At 27.4% G+C, this 17493-nt stretch overlaps 1 protein-coding gene across 14 annotated transcripts in view; it reads right to left on the bottom strand.

The window, feature by feature from the left end:
- Nucleotides 1–15424, bottom strand: part of LOC129613904 (epsin-2) — a 163115-nt gene extending 147691 nt beyond the window's left edge. For 5 of the 14 annotated variants that reach the window (XR_008697348.1, XM_055528238.1, XM_055528233.1 and 2 more), the window contains exon 1: nt 15135–15423. The gene's annotated coding sequence lies outside the window, so the exon portion shown is untranslated. Of the gene's footprint in view, nt 1–6810; nt 7082–7387; nt 7442–15134 lie in introns of those variants that run through there. The other 9 variants (XM_055528235.1, XM_055528237.1, XM_055528230.1 and 6 more) reach the window with 5 other exon arrangements.
- Between the last annotated feature and the right edge of the window lie 2069 nt (nt 15425–17493).

A 17493-nucleotide genomic window follows, 5' to 3' on the forward strand; every position in this document is an offset into this window, starting at 1 on the left:
AATAAAAAATTTACCCCTACAGGATGTAGTACCAATTTGTAAAAAGCGGTCACACAGTATCTTGGAAGGTGGGGAAGGGGGGGGGGGGGGGTAAGTACTACGTAGCCTGGTGGATAGCGTGGTAGTCTCATAACCAGAAGTTATTGGATCGATGCTTTCCTGGATATTATCGTATTTTTCTTTTTTTGAATTAATTTAAAAATTTAATTTTTTTTATTTTGTTTAAATTTTTTGTTTTATTTTTTTTTAAATATATAACAGATAAATGTTATTATAAAAGTTTAAAGAAAATTTCCAAAAAAAATATTGTTATAATAGTTTGGAAAAATTCGCAAAAATTTTAAGTACATAAATATGTATGTATACTTTTTTAAAGCTTCCTAACTAATTGCTTTTAAGCATTCTATATGAATTGAATAATATTCAAAACTGTGTGATTTATTTCTTGGTTTGTGTTTCTAATTATAAAAAGTATAAAAGAAAAACGTGCTTTTGTTATACAAAATTTTTTTCAGAAAATCTTAAGCTAAAAAGTTCCAATGTCAGATTTTTCTGGGACCCTAGAGGCAAAACCCTATCTAATGCCTTTTGTCCCATGTCTCTAGCCCTTCTAGAAGTACTCTTACTTTTTGACACCTGAAAAGTAGGTACATAATATTATATAATATTTTCATTCATATACGAAAATATTTCTAGGATTGCATATATTTAATATGAATGATTTATGTAGTCTTTGAAATAAATCAAAAATTAATTTAAAGAGGCCTTAACATAATGCTCGATTTGAAGGGTTAATTGCGTGAGTTAAGAAAAATAATTATATTTTTTAATGTCACGGAATTTACCGTTAGACATTTGCGTTTATATAAATTTCAAAAAGCTTGCGATTTCGGAAATATAAAGCGTCAAAAATTCAAATTACAAATTTCAAGAGGCGATAAGTTGAGGGGGTGGAAGTGGAAAAAAATTTTCTTCTAACGAAATAAACTATTTATTAGTATCTAAAAGCTGCTACAATTTCAGGCTTCTACAACCTAGAAAAACAGGCTTCTAGAAGAAAAACAAATATTGCGGTGGGCTTCTCCAATCTCGGCATACCATATTTGAAACATAAGAAAATAAAATGGTTGTCAAAATTTACCGTTATCTAAAGTCTGTTTTTTCCAGATTTTTCATACCGTTTTTCTTTCAGGCTTTCGCGAATTTAAATAATTATATAAATTTACGTTATATATTTGAAGGAAATAAGATGCAAAGATGCAAAATTGGACAGCAAGAAATTCCAATTACCGAGTTCTGATGTATCCCAAAAGTTGATCAATCCGTGTCATAGCCAAAATCAACTTGTATTTCATAAAAATAGGGTCAGTGGATTTGAGATACATTGCACACACAGAGCGACAGACCGACATCTCCCTAAAAATGAAAAATTTCAATTTGAAATTATGGTTAATATACACGCTATCGAATTTTATAAAAAAATCTCATGTTCAACCCAAGTAACAATTTTCAAGAGTAATACCCTAAAAAATTGACCAAAACTCTCATAAAACTCTCATACCACACTCCAATACTCTCATAATTTTTTTTTCTTTTTTTGTTTTTATGCAACTCTCATAAGGTTCTTATAATAGAATAATACTTAGCACTTATAGTGTTAAAAATTCTGCTACTCCCATAGCAAAACTACGGCCATTTTAGTATTGTCATTTTTCCTTATCTAAATTTTAACCCTAATGAGACTGAGAATTCTTTTTTTTAGAAAGAAGTCTGAAAAATATTTATTGTACAGAAATGATTAAATTAAAGTTAATGAAATATAAAATTATAGTTTTTACTGAATATAATAAAGCTTTAGTTGGAATTTATGCACATTAGTATATTTAATTTTTTTATTTAACAATTCTTAAGTTTTAAAATTTATGTAAAAAAAAATAAATAAGATATCATTGGGTTAAAAAATATGCATAAAAATTTTTTAAATTTTAATTATTTTTAGTTGGCGTTGCTTTTTTTCGAAGTACAATATCAACTTTTATCAATAAAATTCTATTGCCAGCAACTTTTTATTTATCATCATGGCAAAAAAATTATTTTAATTTTCCATATTTATAATTTTATGACATTAAGTTTTGAATACAAATATTTATTGATTACATATCATATACGTAAACATATGTACATTTTGTTTCGTTTTTGTTAAAAAAATAATTATTAAGAACGGAATAGATATATATTTTACAAAGTTTGAAGTAAGACCCATATATTTGTTCTACAATGTATTGCTTTCTATTTCTAGTAACACTATTATAAATGGCTTGTGAGAGTTTTCGTATACCAAAATTCGTACGAGAGTTACATGCTTTAAAAATTCTTTTAATGAGAGCTTAACTCTCATTACGAGAATTAATTAACTCTAGTAACTGCGCTCTTTTGCTCTTATAAAGATCTCATTAGGGTTTTTAGTGTTCTACAAGACTGAAATTATAAGTAATATTCTTAAAGAATTCTTAATATAGCTCTACAAGAGTCTCATGAGATAAAAATTGTTACTTGGGAAGTTATGCTTTTATCACACGCGGTTGACGTTATCATTACAATTATACTCATAAATTTAGCAAATTTTAGCTGATTTGGCTTTTGATAGCTTTTAGTCGAACACTAGTCTTTATTATGATTTTGATCATTTTCTTTTAGATTTACATTTATACGTTTAAAATACAAAATGTATTTCTGTAGCAAAAAAAAAATGGCAATTTTGATAACTAACAAGTAAAAACGTTTCAGTCGTTATAAACCGATTAATTTATACCCTGCACATTTCATTGTTGTAGAGCAATTACTCGAACCTGTGAAACCATTCTATAGAAACTTCACAGATATGTCTGACCTATAATTGAACGCAAGATTGCCAAGTTTCATGAATCTGACTTTATTATTTATCATCCATTGGGAGCAGCCATCCCATTAAAATTTTTAGAGTGTGTGTAGACTGTAATTTGACACACGTATACAAATTTTTTTATTTATACCTTTATTAGTTTTTGAAATATTTAAAATAAACTCTTTCAGTTGAGTGGCAGCTACTCGAACCCGTTGTCCGATTAGGTCCAATTACAATATGGTTCGTCCTTGGCACTAGAGAAACAACTTGTGGTTTGGTGTCGATTTCATTATTCGTTTTTGAATTATCGTGCAATCGGGCAGACGGACAGACGGACAGACTAACACGTCTAAATCAACGCAGAATTTTACGCTGAGCAAGAATATATATAAGTCTATACCGCATATGACTCCTTCAAGTGGTTACAAACTCCATACCAATGTTAATATAACCCTCACGAAGGTGCAGAGTATAAAAAATAAGTGACAGGATTTAGCTTTATGATAGCCCAATTGACCATACATATGTTAAGAGAATCACCTTCTCAAAAATATTTATTAATATAAATTGTTATTAAAAGCTGTTTAAACGTTTTTATGTCCAGAATTTTGCACCAGGAACAATTTGGTTAAAAAAAAATTAAATACAACGACTTATGATTAACCAAATATTTAACCTATGTAAAATACCAATAAAATTATCATGAAAAATATCATAAAAAAAGAATGTTCCATAGAGTTCTATTTTGAGTCTTAAAATAGATAACTTATAAATACATAAAATAGATAAGAAAATAATAACATAATAAATAATAACCTAAGTACAGTAAACCTTTTCTGATCAAGACAATTATATACAGGCGAAGGTATTATAAAATATGCTTCTTTAACGGAAGATTCCTTGAGGGGTCAAATTACTGGTGATATTATAAAAATTGAAGAATGGACACAAAACATGGACTATAATACAAAAGGCGAAGATTTCTTTACTTGGCAATAAAGTATACAGGTCAGTAAAGTTTTCATATAAGTCTTTATTAATTGTGATTGCTGATTTAGAGTTAACTTGAATAGGTTAATCATATTCATCGAATTATTCATACGATTCAACATATATTTTTATTCTTACACAATATATTTATTTTGTGTTAGAATTGATGAACAAGAAAGTAATTAGACCATTCATTTCCTTTCTAATAGATTTAACACAGACTTAAAAAGGTTAAACACAGACACAGACTGAGATACCTAGTCCTGATAACATTTGCAGACGTGAGTTATATTTAACCGCTTTCAAAATAATCAATAACAAAAGTAAGCATAACTTCATATTGAATACAATGATTAATATTCACCGTCATAATACCAGTAATAAACCTATATTTTATTTAACTTTGTTCAGAACAAATCAACAACAAAACAATTGTTTATTTAAATGGTTAAAGCTTTATAATGATCTTCCAGTGAAACTCAAAGAAATATTGAAAATTATAAGAATTGAAATATTTCAATTAGCCACTTCAAAGAAAATATTAAAATTTCTTATTTTTAATTCAAATGCATAATAAGAGTTTGTTATATGTAGATTTCTAAATATTTTATAAAATTGCAGTAGGCAAATATTATGCTAGATAGTGTTGCTTCCTTTATAATGATAACAAGTCGGATAAGCCTGTATTATCACCGCATTATTATTTCTCTCGACCGGTAGAAATTTTCAGAGTAAGTAATAAATACAGAAAAAAAATTAAAATAAGAACTAAACGAAATGAAAATTCAAATCTTAAAATTCCAACGTCCATACAAATTACCAGGAAAAATATCATTTTAACTATTAACAGAAAAATTTAACTTATTTCTTGCTTATTTATAAACTTTTATTTTCCAATACGGGACTCGTTGTTTTTTTACCTTTCACGAAGCTTCAGGAAACTTAAATGAAAGCTTAATTGTTATGGACGTAGGTATTTCACAGGTAATATCTGTAAAGTAAAAAATACATGAGAGTCCCATGCAAAAAGCCTTTCCTTACTTCAAAGGAAGTGCTTCGGTTCTACTTTTGAAGCATTGTTTTTCCTGAAGAGATCTTTAAAATGAAGGAATGAAGTAAATTGAAGTTTTAAAATTACCCGGTTTAGTGAAAACGTTACAGCGGTGCCATCACATCACCTACCTCATTGTATGGTCAATTGTTCGTAAAAATAAAATTTAAATTTATTTTACTTTTATTTTTTTGAGCAGTATTTGAAATTGTATCGAAATGAGAAAGGAACAGAAAAAATTGCATTTTAATTCCTTATTTTTTTTAAGCAAAAGCACATGCGAAAATACAAGTTTTGTACATATGTACATATACCTGCTGCTCTACAATGTGAGATGCACAAAAAATTGCCTATGAAAACACACGTAATACATAGAACTGACTATGATCGACTACGTCATATTGTAAAAGAGAAAGTAAATGAAATAAACATCACGGAAATTGATGTTTTAATAAAAATTGTTCAAGAAGCAAAAGAAATGTGTATTAAAACTACCAGTTTTAGAGCTAGAAATAACAGTTGGATAACACCGCTCATACTTGAAAAATTGAAACATAGAAAATCGTTGTATGATAAGCATAAAAAAGACCCGAACATCTATGAAAAAAAATGAAATATGTTGAAGCTAAAAAGAATATAGAAAAGTTAATAAAAGAAGCTAAAAATAAGCATATAACTTTAGCGATTGAAAAAGCAGGAAACGACTCCAGAAAACTGTGGAAAATCTTGAACGCTACAATAAGTAATAAGAATGATGAAGTATCGGAGCAACTAATATCTGTAATTAAAGAAAGTGGAGAATGCACACTGACTTTGAGGCGGCACAAACCATGAACAAGTTTTTCAATGAGATAGGGGAAAAAATTGTGGAAGGGATCCAGAAAACCCCAGTGGAAAATGATAATATCTACAAGCTACATAATAACAAACCAATGTTCCTTACAGAAACGGAAACACACGATATTATAATAAGCTTAAATAAAAATGCAGCACCTGGATTGAATAAAATAACGATTTTTGTATTTTTTTTTAAATTTTTTTTAAAAAACTCGAAATTTCTCTATCAACTTTTTTCTCTATCTCTCCTAGTTTTGCCAGAAAAACGTGTTAAATGTGCTTAAAAACGTGCGAAAATCTTTTCTTGGATTATTTTTAAATTTTCTTTTTAATTTTATTTTATTTATTTTTGTTTTAATTTTTTTTAATAAGTAACAGATAAATATTGTTATGAGAGTTTCAAAAACATTTGCAAAAAATTTTGTTATAATAGTTAAAAAGCTTCGTAAAAATTTTAAATACATAAGCAGGTAGGTATTTTTTTTTTTCTTCCTCCTGAGACATAATATTCAAAACATATGTATAGAATTACAGCCGGAATTTTTAAAAATAATTTAAACATTCGTTTTATTTGGACGTTAACAAAAATGTTTATGTATGTCAAATTTAATAATGTTTGTACGAAAAGGCGAAATCCCCGCAATAAACAGAATTTTAAGTTTCCAGAAGATTTCAGACCAATTGCTATAGCTCCAGTTATAAGTAAGATAATAGAAACTACAGTTAATAAACAACTCAACGACTATTTGTTTAATTCAAATTTATTGAGCAAACAGCAATACGGTTTTAAAAAACAATCAAGCACTGAAGCGGCGCTATTTGATGTAATATCGAAAATACAATCTGGTATAGATAAAAAGAATAAAGTTGTAGCTATTTTTTTCGATATAAAGAAAGCGTTTGACTCGGTAGACCGTTAAATATTGCTAAAAATATTGTTAGAATACGGAGTTCTTGATAGGGAATATGCATGGTTCAAAAGCTATTTGGATGATAGAATTCAATATGCGGAATGTGACAAAATAAAGAGTCAGACAGAAAATAATACCTTCGATATCATACAGGGAAGTTCTCTGGGTCCAACGTTATTTGCGATCTACATAATGGATTATTAAAGATCAAATTGAAAGGTACTCTCTATATGTACGCAGATGACCTCGTGATTGTATATGATGAATCATCAATGTTGAAATTGGAAGATATTATACAGCAAGATATAGAACTCATAACAACCTGGATGAATAGGCACAAACTGCATATAAATACTGCAAAAACAAAATATATAATTTTCAAAAGAAAACCAGAGGACTTTCTTAATATAACCTACAATAACTGTCAGCTAGAAATGGTGAGAGAATATAAATACTTAGGTATAATAGTCGATGAAAAGCTATCGTGGAACGTATTTAAGTTGATAGGAACAAGAGTTCCACGTAAGTTAAAAAAGTCAGTTTATTACAGTATGTTCCACTCTACCATAACATATAATATTCAAATTTGGGGTAATATATTTGATATATACATGAATAAATTGCGGAGAACACAAAATAAAGCCATCAAAAATTTATTTGGATATAAATACAGAACGGCAACGCGAAAAATTCATATCAAAAATAAGATTTTACCATTGAGTTAACATATAAAAAGTAAATTGGCATCACAGGTACATATGATGTTGTCTGAAAGCATAAACACAAATACAGAAATTATATTAAATAAAAATACACACAATTATAACACCAGAATAGCAAATAATATAAAAATAATATCAAGTATACGGTTTAACAACTTTGCTTCAGTTTATAATACAGCTTATAAGATATATAATGAATTACCTGTGGAATTAAGAAATATAAAAAAAATTAATGTTTTAAAAAAAAAAATAAAAGAATACTATGATAAATGTATTTAAACGCAAAATACTATTGTATTCATATTATAAATGAAGTTCATACTTCTTTATATTTTGTACTTCTTTGCAAAGTGAATTAGAAATTAAAGTAAAATGTAATGGATTATAAAAAAAAAAGAAAAAAGAAAAAAAAATTAAAAATTTTAAATTTTTAGAATAATAAGTAAATCTATAATATTGTATAATTAAATTACCTATAATAGTAAGGTCTAAAATGAACTGTATATTAATTTTACTTTTTTGTTGTTTTATTAATTATGTTTGTTATTACTTTTGACATATTTTAAAAAATTCTTATTTACAATCACTTAAACCACTCTATACGAGCTCTATAGCTCCCATGAGTTTGAAATAAATGAAAGAAATGTAAATGTAAATATAATTTTTGATCAAAAAATTTTTCTTACAATCATGGTATTTCAATATCATAAAGAATTCAGAATTGTTAAAAAAACTTATTATAGCAATATTCAAAAAAAAAAACATTTTTATAGTAGTGTATTTTTCTTTTGATAAAATTACTACTAATGTAAGTACTAAAAAATACTGGCAGAGGCAAAGAAATATGGTAAAGTTACATTTGGAGCAAAAATCTTTTCGAGAGATTGAAGCCAGTGTGGGTATAAGTCACGCCACTGTCCAATATGTGATAAAAAGTTACAAAGAAAAAGGAGCACTAATCATTAAGCCACGAAGTGGTCGACCAAAAATATTTACTTCGAAAGACAGCGAATTATTGTCAAAATAGTAAAAAAAGAACCAAAAATTTCAGCTCTTTGTACTAAGCAAAAAATCGAAGATTTAACAGAGAAAAACTGCAATCCTCAAAAAGGTTCGAAATACATATTTTACATGATGCTGATTTTAAAATACGTTCATCTAGACAAAAACATTTAATATCAAACATGAATAAAACAAAATAACGATTACTTTTGAAATAACGTAGTTTTTAGTAATGAAAGAGAGTACAATATCTTTGGTAGTAATAATCATTCAAAATTGTGGAGAAAACCAAATAGTGCTTTCAAAAAGGAAAATATTTTACAAACAATAAAACGCAGTGCCGGTAATGTGATAGTAGCTGGAGTTGGTAACCTGGTTTTTATACCCTGCACCGTCGAGAAGTGTATATTCACTTTGATATGGAGTTTGTAACCACTTGAAGGAGTCGTCTTAAGTATGGACATGTATATAATATTCTTGCTCAGCGTAAAATTCTTCGTTGATTTAGCCAAGTCCGTCCCTCCGTCAGCCCGATCGCACGATAACTCAAAAACGAATAATGCAATCGACACCAATCTTTCACAAGTTGTTTCTTTTGTGCCAACGACGGCTGCTATTAAAATTGGACCAATTCGGACCAAAGGTTCGGGTAGCTGCCATACAATTCAAAAATGTTTTTTTAAGTATTTCAAAAACTAATAAAGACATCGACATCAAATTTTGCAAAAATGTGTCCAATTACACTCTACATACATATGTTTTAAAAATTTTAATAGAATGGCTGCCATACAACTCCAAAAGCCCATTTTAAATATTTGGAAAATAAATAAAATTTAGATTCATGAAGCTTGGCAGTCGTGTGTCTATTTATAGGTCACATATATCCCTGAAGTTCTGGTAGAGTGAGATGAGAGGTTCGGTCAAATAATAAAGCTGGATTCATGAAACTTGGCAGTCGTGTTACCAATTACATTTTATATATATCGCTAAAGTTTTGTTGGGGTGGCTTGACAGGTTCGAGTAGATGCCATACAACTCCAAAAGTAAATTTTAATTGCTTGGGAAAGTAATAAAGTTAGGGTCAGTTTTTATATAGAGTAGAATACTTGGTATGCAACAATGAAAGATAATTCCAGATATTTCAAAATTTCAGATTGCCAACGCGCAGAGTATTATTCGGTTGGTTTATCACGACTGAAACATTTTTACCTATTATTGATAACATTATGGACAAAAATGGATATTTTAACATTTTTTGAAATAATTTTAAGCCAAGTGCAGAAAAAATGGGCGATCATTCATGTCAGAACAAGTAACGAAATCGTTAAAGAATGAAAAATTTTCAATGTGCCAAAACAGTTACATTCACCTCCACAGTAACCTGACATTAAGAATCTAACCCGAAAGAAAATTTATTTTCATTTCATCAAAATTTGTCACTAGCAACATCGATAAAAGAAGTTCTCTTATATAAATGGAATATTATCTAATCTTGAGGTATTACATGTCTTAAATATAACACCTCAAGAGACTTCCAAATTAGTTGGTAGTATGAAAAATCGTTTGAATTCTGTAATAGCAGCAAATAATAATAGAATCAACTAATGAATTATGTGGGTAAACATATAGAAATAAATCTTTTAAATAAAGAAAAGGTTTAGGCATAAACAAAATATTAATTTTATTCCAATATATGTGTGTTCGTATGTATGTAATAGAATTGAACATTTTAGAGTTTTTCGTTTGAACTATAAGAAATGCTGAAAAGGGGGAGGGGGGAATTCAAGGGGCGACTTTATTTTTGTTATTTATTATTTAACAGGTAATGTTGTTTATAAGTGCAATTTTAATTAACAATAAAATTAAACAAATAACTCTTCAACAAAACAAACATGCTCTTTAGTAAATAATAACATTGTACACGATATTTTTCAGTGTACTGGAAAATAAGAATGAATGTGAAAAAATGGATGAAGTTTAAGCCTCCGTTAACACGGTCTCCATACAAAACTTTTGCCTACCCATGAGAACCTATAAAATGGTATATAGCAGTGCATTTTGATACGTGACACCCTGTATAAGCTTATAGACAGGTACATTATTAAATATGATTTGGAACTGTAGTTTTATATTATATCTGTAGTTTTAAGATTGTGATCCATTCTGTGTGTGAGACATTTTAAGTTTACTATTTTTCTTCAAAAACACACCCGTCATATACTTATACGTATATGTTATTTCCTAATATTTTATAAGATAAAACATAAAATAAGAAAAGCTCTTAAAAATAATTACAAAAAAGTACATAATTAAACAAAAAATTAGCTCCTTTGAGATCTAATATCTTTTGAGTAATTTATTTTAGAGCCCCGCTTTTAGTCAGGTCGCATAAAATTGCAAAAAATCTTTGACAGTAAGCACTTTAAGCGATCAATTACTGTTTACGCATAAAATATTTCGCTACTAAAATCCATGCACATATGTATTTGGATGTTATAACACATGCGAATAAAACGCGTGAATGTACAATTAGTTAATACTAATACTATAGGGTAATGCGTATAGCATACGATTTCTATGCAAAAAGTCTCAGGTTCGAACCCCGAAAAATGTGGTTTGTTAGATAAACTTTTTTTTATTGATAATTTTAGTTTTTTTTGTTCTTATTTAAAATGAAATTAAAAAGGCTTTACCCTTACAAATCAATATCAGCGAGTTTCCGTTCAAAATATTTTTTTAAAAAACCCTATTTGTAAAAAGTTTAACGCAATAGAATAACATTTTCTCATTAAATTTTGTCCAAAAAATATGTTGTCATGAAATTTATTGTACACTTATGTTTCGCTTACTAATACATTTTCACCAGATAGTGAAAAGAATGCACAACTAAATGCGTACTTAAATACTTATTGTAAAACAATGTAGATTGTATTAACTTTAACGATTTTCTTGAGGAAGTGTTCACCTCTTGCTATAACTCAAATTTCCAAAACACAATTTACATAGAATACTTATACCACCAAAACAAAATAAAAGTTACCCATACAGGATGTGGTACCATTTTGTAAAAAGCGGTCACAAAACATCTTGGGAAGGGGTGAAGGGTGGAATTAATGCTTTTTCTGGGACCCTAGAGGCAAAAGCCTATATAATGCTTTATTTCGTCCCATGTCTCTAACCCTTCTTGAAGTATTATATATAATGTATATATATATATAAATAAAGTATAGAATTATAAAAGCAAATTTAGAGTACTGCGTAACCCGGTGGGTAGCGTGGTAGTCTGATAACCAGAAGGCTATTATATGATTGATCGATATTGTCGTATTTTTCTTTTTTGGATCATTTTAATTTTTTTTTGATTGTATTTTGTTTAAATTTTTTGTTTTATTTTTTTCAATATATAACAGATAAATATTATTATAAAAGTTTAAAAAAAATTTCCAAAAAAATATTGTTATAATAGTTTGGAAAAATTCGCAAAAATTTTAAGTACATAAGCATGTATGTATATTTTTTTAAAAGCTTCTTAGCTAATTTTTCTAAGTTTTCTATATGAATTGAATAATATTCAATACTGTGGTTTGGCATATAGAAAAAAATTTTAAACACATAATTATTAAATCATCGGGGAAAACATACATAAATAAACTTTTCAAATAAAGAAAAGGTTTAGGCATAAACAAAATAATAATGTTATTCAAATATATGAATGTACATATGAATGTATTAGAATTTAGCATTTTGGAGTTTTTCGCTCGAACAATAAAAATGAAATTTTAAGTACATATGTATGTACGTACATAAATTTTGTATGTATATATTTTTAAAGCTTGCTGACGAAACATAATATTATTCAAAACAATAACAAATGAAGCATTAATATTCAGATGCCACAAAACATCTGATGTCTTTGATAAAAGCTGACATTTATTTATGTTAAGATTATTTCGATTTTTCGAACCAAAAATATGTGAGATCATATATTATTTATTTCTCGGTTTGTGTTTGTAATAATAAGAATAACGTAAAACGTATCATTTATTTCTCGGTTTGTATTTCTAAATATATTAAATATAAAAGAAAAACGTGCATGTTTTATACAAAAATTTTTTCAGAAAATCTTAAAATACAGCTATTTCGGGGCTAAAAACTTCCAATGTTGCATTTTTCTAGGACCCTGGAGGCAAAACCCTATCTATGTAGTGCCTTTTGTCCCATATCTCTAGCTCTTCGAGAAGTACTCGTACTTTCTGACACCTATATGTATATAATTAGCATTAGTTCTCATAATTATCTGTTCAGATTTCGGAATCACATAACTTTAAAATTCAAAAAATTTGAACATTTAACTTTTTATTTTAAAAAAGGTTAATTTTCTAGGTGACGTAACACGGGAGCTTTCTCCAATTTTTGCACAACCTCGTCTACTGACCTTTAATTTGGTATGTTTGGTCACCTTTATACATGTTCTGATTTAGGAGTTATTGAGAAAAATAGAGCACTGCACATCTTATTTTGCACCAAATTTTTTTCTTCAATGATTTAAAAAAATGTACAATAGTTCAAAATGGTGCCTCTCTTCTGTAATACAAAAAACTTTTTTTCAAGATTTTTCAAAATATAATTTCTTTTTGACATTAAAAATATAAAAGGAGATCACGACAAATTTCCATTAAACAAAAAAATTTTTAAATTGTGAATACATTTACATATGTATTAGTTTTGTGACGTGCTGTATGCATGTCAAAGTCAAAATTTTTTGTTTTTTTTTGTTTAAATTTTTTGAGTTTTGTAAAATTTCAAAAATGCTGTACCTATGGCTCAAATCATTCACTGCTATATCTTAAGATCATTATAACCCTGAAGATCAAAGGGATAACATTACTTGGATTATAATTACATAATTTGTTGCGAAAAAGCTTGTTTTTGTTGTTTTTTTATAAATTTGATCTTAAATTCCCCTCGTAGACACCATATTCCTGAAACTTTTGGAAATATTTTGTAGAGAAATAAAGGAAATGCAAAAAATACATATTAATAATGCATAATACTGCAAAATAAAGATTCAAAAATTGTTTTCGTTTGAAAAATACTTTGTTTAAGTTAATAAAATACTTTGTTTTAAGTTTTGACCTCAGTTTTTTGCATGATAGAAATGTTATTTCCGAAATTTTCCCATTTTGTTATATCAAAATGAAGGTCAGAACATAGGGCTCATTTTCCTGTAAAAAGGAGCGATACGTTAATAAGGTGGAATTATGAGTAATTGACGGTTTCACGAAAATTTAGTAATCATTTTGAAAAATTTTGACTTTGGACTCGAATATCTCTGAAACTAAAACAAAGCTTTGCAACTACTGCTATACCGTAAGAGGGAGAATTTTATTAGCTTTAAAATGAGTACATATACATATGCAGTTGGATTTAACTGTCATATTTCCTGAGTAATAAATAAAAATGTGAAAATTATACGGTTTTGCATATTCACAGTTGGATTTAACTGTCATATTTCCTAAGTAATATATAAAAATGTGAAAATTAGAGGGTTTTTTCCATATTCGAACGTTGAAGCCTCATGACTCGGGAACAAGGGTCAAAAAAAAAAATGTCATTAGGTGTTTGTCGTCTGAAGTCATTCTATCACCCTGCTTCGGGAATTCCATTGAGTGTCGAACACTCTGTACACATATGCCTATATATCCTTGAATTGGAAAAACTAAATGTAAAAATTCCTATTTAAGAAACGAAATGTATAAATACATTGTCTACTTCAAAAGGGAAGATTAATGTGTGCTTAAATTTAAGTTTGAGCAAAATGCTCCTTTAATTTTAAAAAGTTGTTTGAATGGGATACACCGTTGTTTAAACGGGATGAAAAAGACTACTTGAAATAAGAATTCAAAATAAGCCAAATTATTGAAATTATTCTAATTGAGAACCTACATGGTTCATTTATTTGAAATAATTTTGGGGAGTTAAAAACCAATAGCAATATTTGCCTTGTTAATATTTATACCATGATGTAAATTAAAATATGAACAGCATTCAAGAAATATATATTTGTAATTTTTAAATTAATTTAAAAGAAAATTAAAATAATGATTGTGTTGATAAAAACTAAGATATTTCAAAAAAAATTTGTTAAATATATTGTATTCAAATATTGACCTGCATAAATATTAAAAGAACATAAATTTTAATGATGGGACTGTACATACATACATAATATATAAGTACCTGTATATCCCACAGAGTGAATTATGATACACATATTATAAGCTAAATAGAGCATAATTAATATATAGAAAATACTATTATGAATTAATGCATTCTTGTGAATTGCGAATATGGATAACCAATTGAACTACGTACAAATTTTCTTAAACTTAAAAAAAATTTTTGCATGGAAAATAAATATGGATGAAATAGGAAGTAGAAGCTTCAACTTTTACAGGCATTTAGCTTCATATCAAGAAACTTGTTTTCCTGGTAAGTAAAGCATTACTTATTTTGTATATTACAAACACAAAATTTTCTTTATACTTTGTTGAACTAAAAAATAAAAAAGCACATATGTAATTATTCTTTTATATTTACTAAATTTATAGTTTTTGTTTCTTTTTAGATCACCAATGCAAGCATATGTATATTAAAATACTTTTCAGGCAAAGAACCAACTTAACATAAAACGAAAAAAATTTACTACGATTTTATTCGCTTACTCATTATCTCACCTGACTATTACCTGCAATGTTTGAATGTGAAAATATACACAAAATAAAAAATTACCAATGGAACAAAACTTTAACTATATTTTATCTAATATTCCAGTAAGATGTTAAACACCTCTAAAAATAATTAATACTGATTTCCTAGTTATTTTATTCGTAGTATATTAAAACTCTTTTTAAATTTAAAATTTTCACAAAAAAATTTTTATAAGGTTTCCAATGTTAAATTATGTAAAATAAAAATAAAATTATGTCAAATTTTTTACTTGTGTGATATTATATTTTACTAAGTGGGAATTCAACAATTTGTTTGAAAGAATCAAATCAGACAGCTGCTAAACAGTGTGTTCACAGTGCTTACGGTGCTGGCAAATGTTATAAAATAACTGGCAGTGTAAGGATATTACCATTTTTAATGTCAAATAATTTGTCAAATTTCAAGAGCATTTTTGGTATTTTGACAGCGTTTTGAAGAAGCATTGAAAAATCTTTGATGGAAAGATTGTAAATATTTAGTTTTTTTAACAAGTTTGACGCGCTTTAGGAGTTATTGAGAAAAATAGAGCACTGCACATCTTATTAGTTAAAAACTAAAGATACTTTTGTTAGCACGACGACTTTTGCATAAATGATTGACATACGTTTCATTCCTCTTGCTAGCAAATTGTTTATAGGCGTACAAGTTCTATTTGAATGAAAAGTATGGGAAAAGTAATCTGCCAATGTCAAAAACTGTCAATACCGTGAAGTCACTTGGAAAATACCTATTTCTTTTTAAATTTTCCCTTATATTTCTGCAATTTAATATGAACGTAAAAGTTTAGCAAACTTCCCTCAACGAACAACTTTAAAAGCACGGCTGACAGAAATACTGATTACAACTGCAGCAATAATGATTTTTTGTAATGTCAAAAGGCAAGCTCATATTAATAAAAATACGCTACAAGCATGCTTCAGTCAAACAGCTAAAATTTTCAAAAACTGAGACTATGTAAGAATAACAAAACCTTCGAAATGTAGAAATACATGGTTTTCAAAACCTTAAATTATAATAATAGTTTTAGATTGGCAAACAACTTGTTGGTGAACATGTACACAATATTTTAGTGTTTGTTAAATAATTGTACTTTTAATATTCCAAAAACCTTTTTAAAAAGGTAACTGACTGAGTTTAAATAAGAAGTTAGAAACTTGTTGAAAAAAGTTTTTAATTATAAAGATTGAAACTATTACTATGTATCGTTAAGTATATCCAAAGTATAAAGAAAAATTTTGCACATGTATAAAAATAAAAATTCCATTTAGATCAATATTAATTAATAATTATATATTAATTTAGTTTTATGATGAAAAATAGGGTATAAAGGTCTAATAAATAAAATATTAGAACCTATTTTAATTACCTATTATAAGCTAATTTAAAAAAGTAAAAAAAAATGAAGTTTCTTTATTTGTTTTAATTCACTAATTTTACATACTTCAATAAATCTTTTTGTAGTAAAATTTTGGTTCCAAAAATTTATGGCAACTCGAATGGTCGCTTGATAATAAAAAACAAATGGAAACAAAAAGTGAATTAGACAAACTGTTTTATATCATAATTCACCTGTTCTTCCTTTTTAAAAAGTAACAAAGTTTAAAATAAAAAAGAACAAATAACAGAATATAATAACGAAAAAAAAAATTCAATTTTTTAGTAATAAGAAAATAAAATCTACTGACTAGTGTTTTTAACTACAAAGAATTCATTATTGATTTCCTTTCAAAAATCAGTAAAACCAGTCAAAAAAAAACTATTAAAAAATTTTTAATGTCGTATCAGAGCAATATCGAATAAAAATGGTCCAAATTTGTATTCGACTCGAATCGTTTGGCACTGTGCAACAAAATTGCATCGTAAAAAATTTTGAGTAGTAGCGTTTTGTAAAATTTTTGTTTTTGGCATTTCTGACAGTTTTTTCAAAATAAGCATTTGAATTATTCAAAAAAAATCATACATTTAAATGTATATTATATAATATTAAGGAACAAGGAGGCGATTGCTGTTAATTTTTTAAACAAATATGGATAGCAAAAGATTTTTATGCAGATTAAGATTTAAGTACTGTTCCTGCTCAGCAAACCATTGTTACTTATTATAACCGAAGTTTGTAAGCCTATAGATGGAAAGTTCACTCTCATAAAAATAAAACTGGAAAGGAGTAAAATCGAGAAAAAAGAAGCGAAACAAATTTAAGTTTAACGTTAGTTAGCACAAAATTAGTGCTATTTTGCTATTTTCTTAAACCGGAATAGTTTTGTATATTATTTTGACCTACATATAATTATAGTTACTAATTACAAAAATTTAGTTAATTGCAGT

Source organism: Condylostylus longicornis, unplaced genomic scaffold, assembly GCF_029603195.1.
Source record: "Condylostylus longicornis isolate FDR11 unplaced genomic scaffold, ASM2960319v2 ptg000096l, whole genome shotgun sequence".
Lineage (NCBI taxonomy): Eukaryota > Metazoa > Arthropoda > Insecta > Diptera > Dolichopodidae > Condylostylus > Condylostylus longicornis.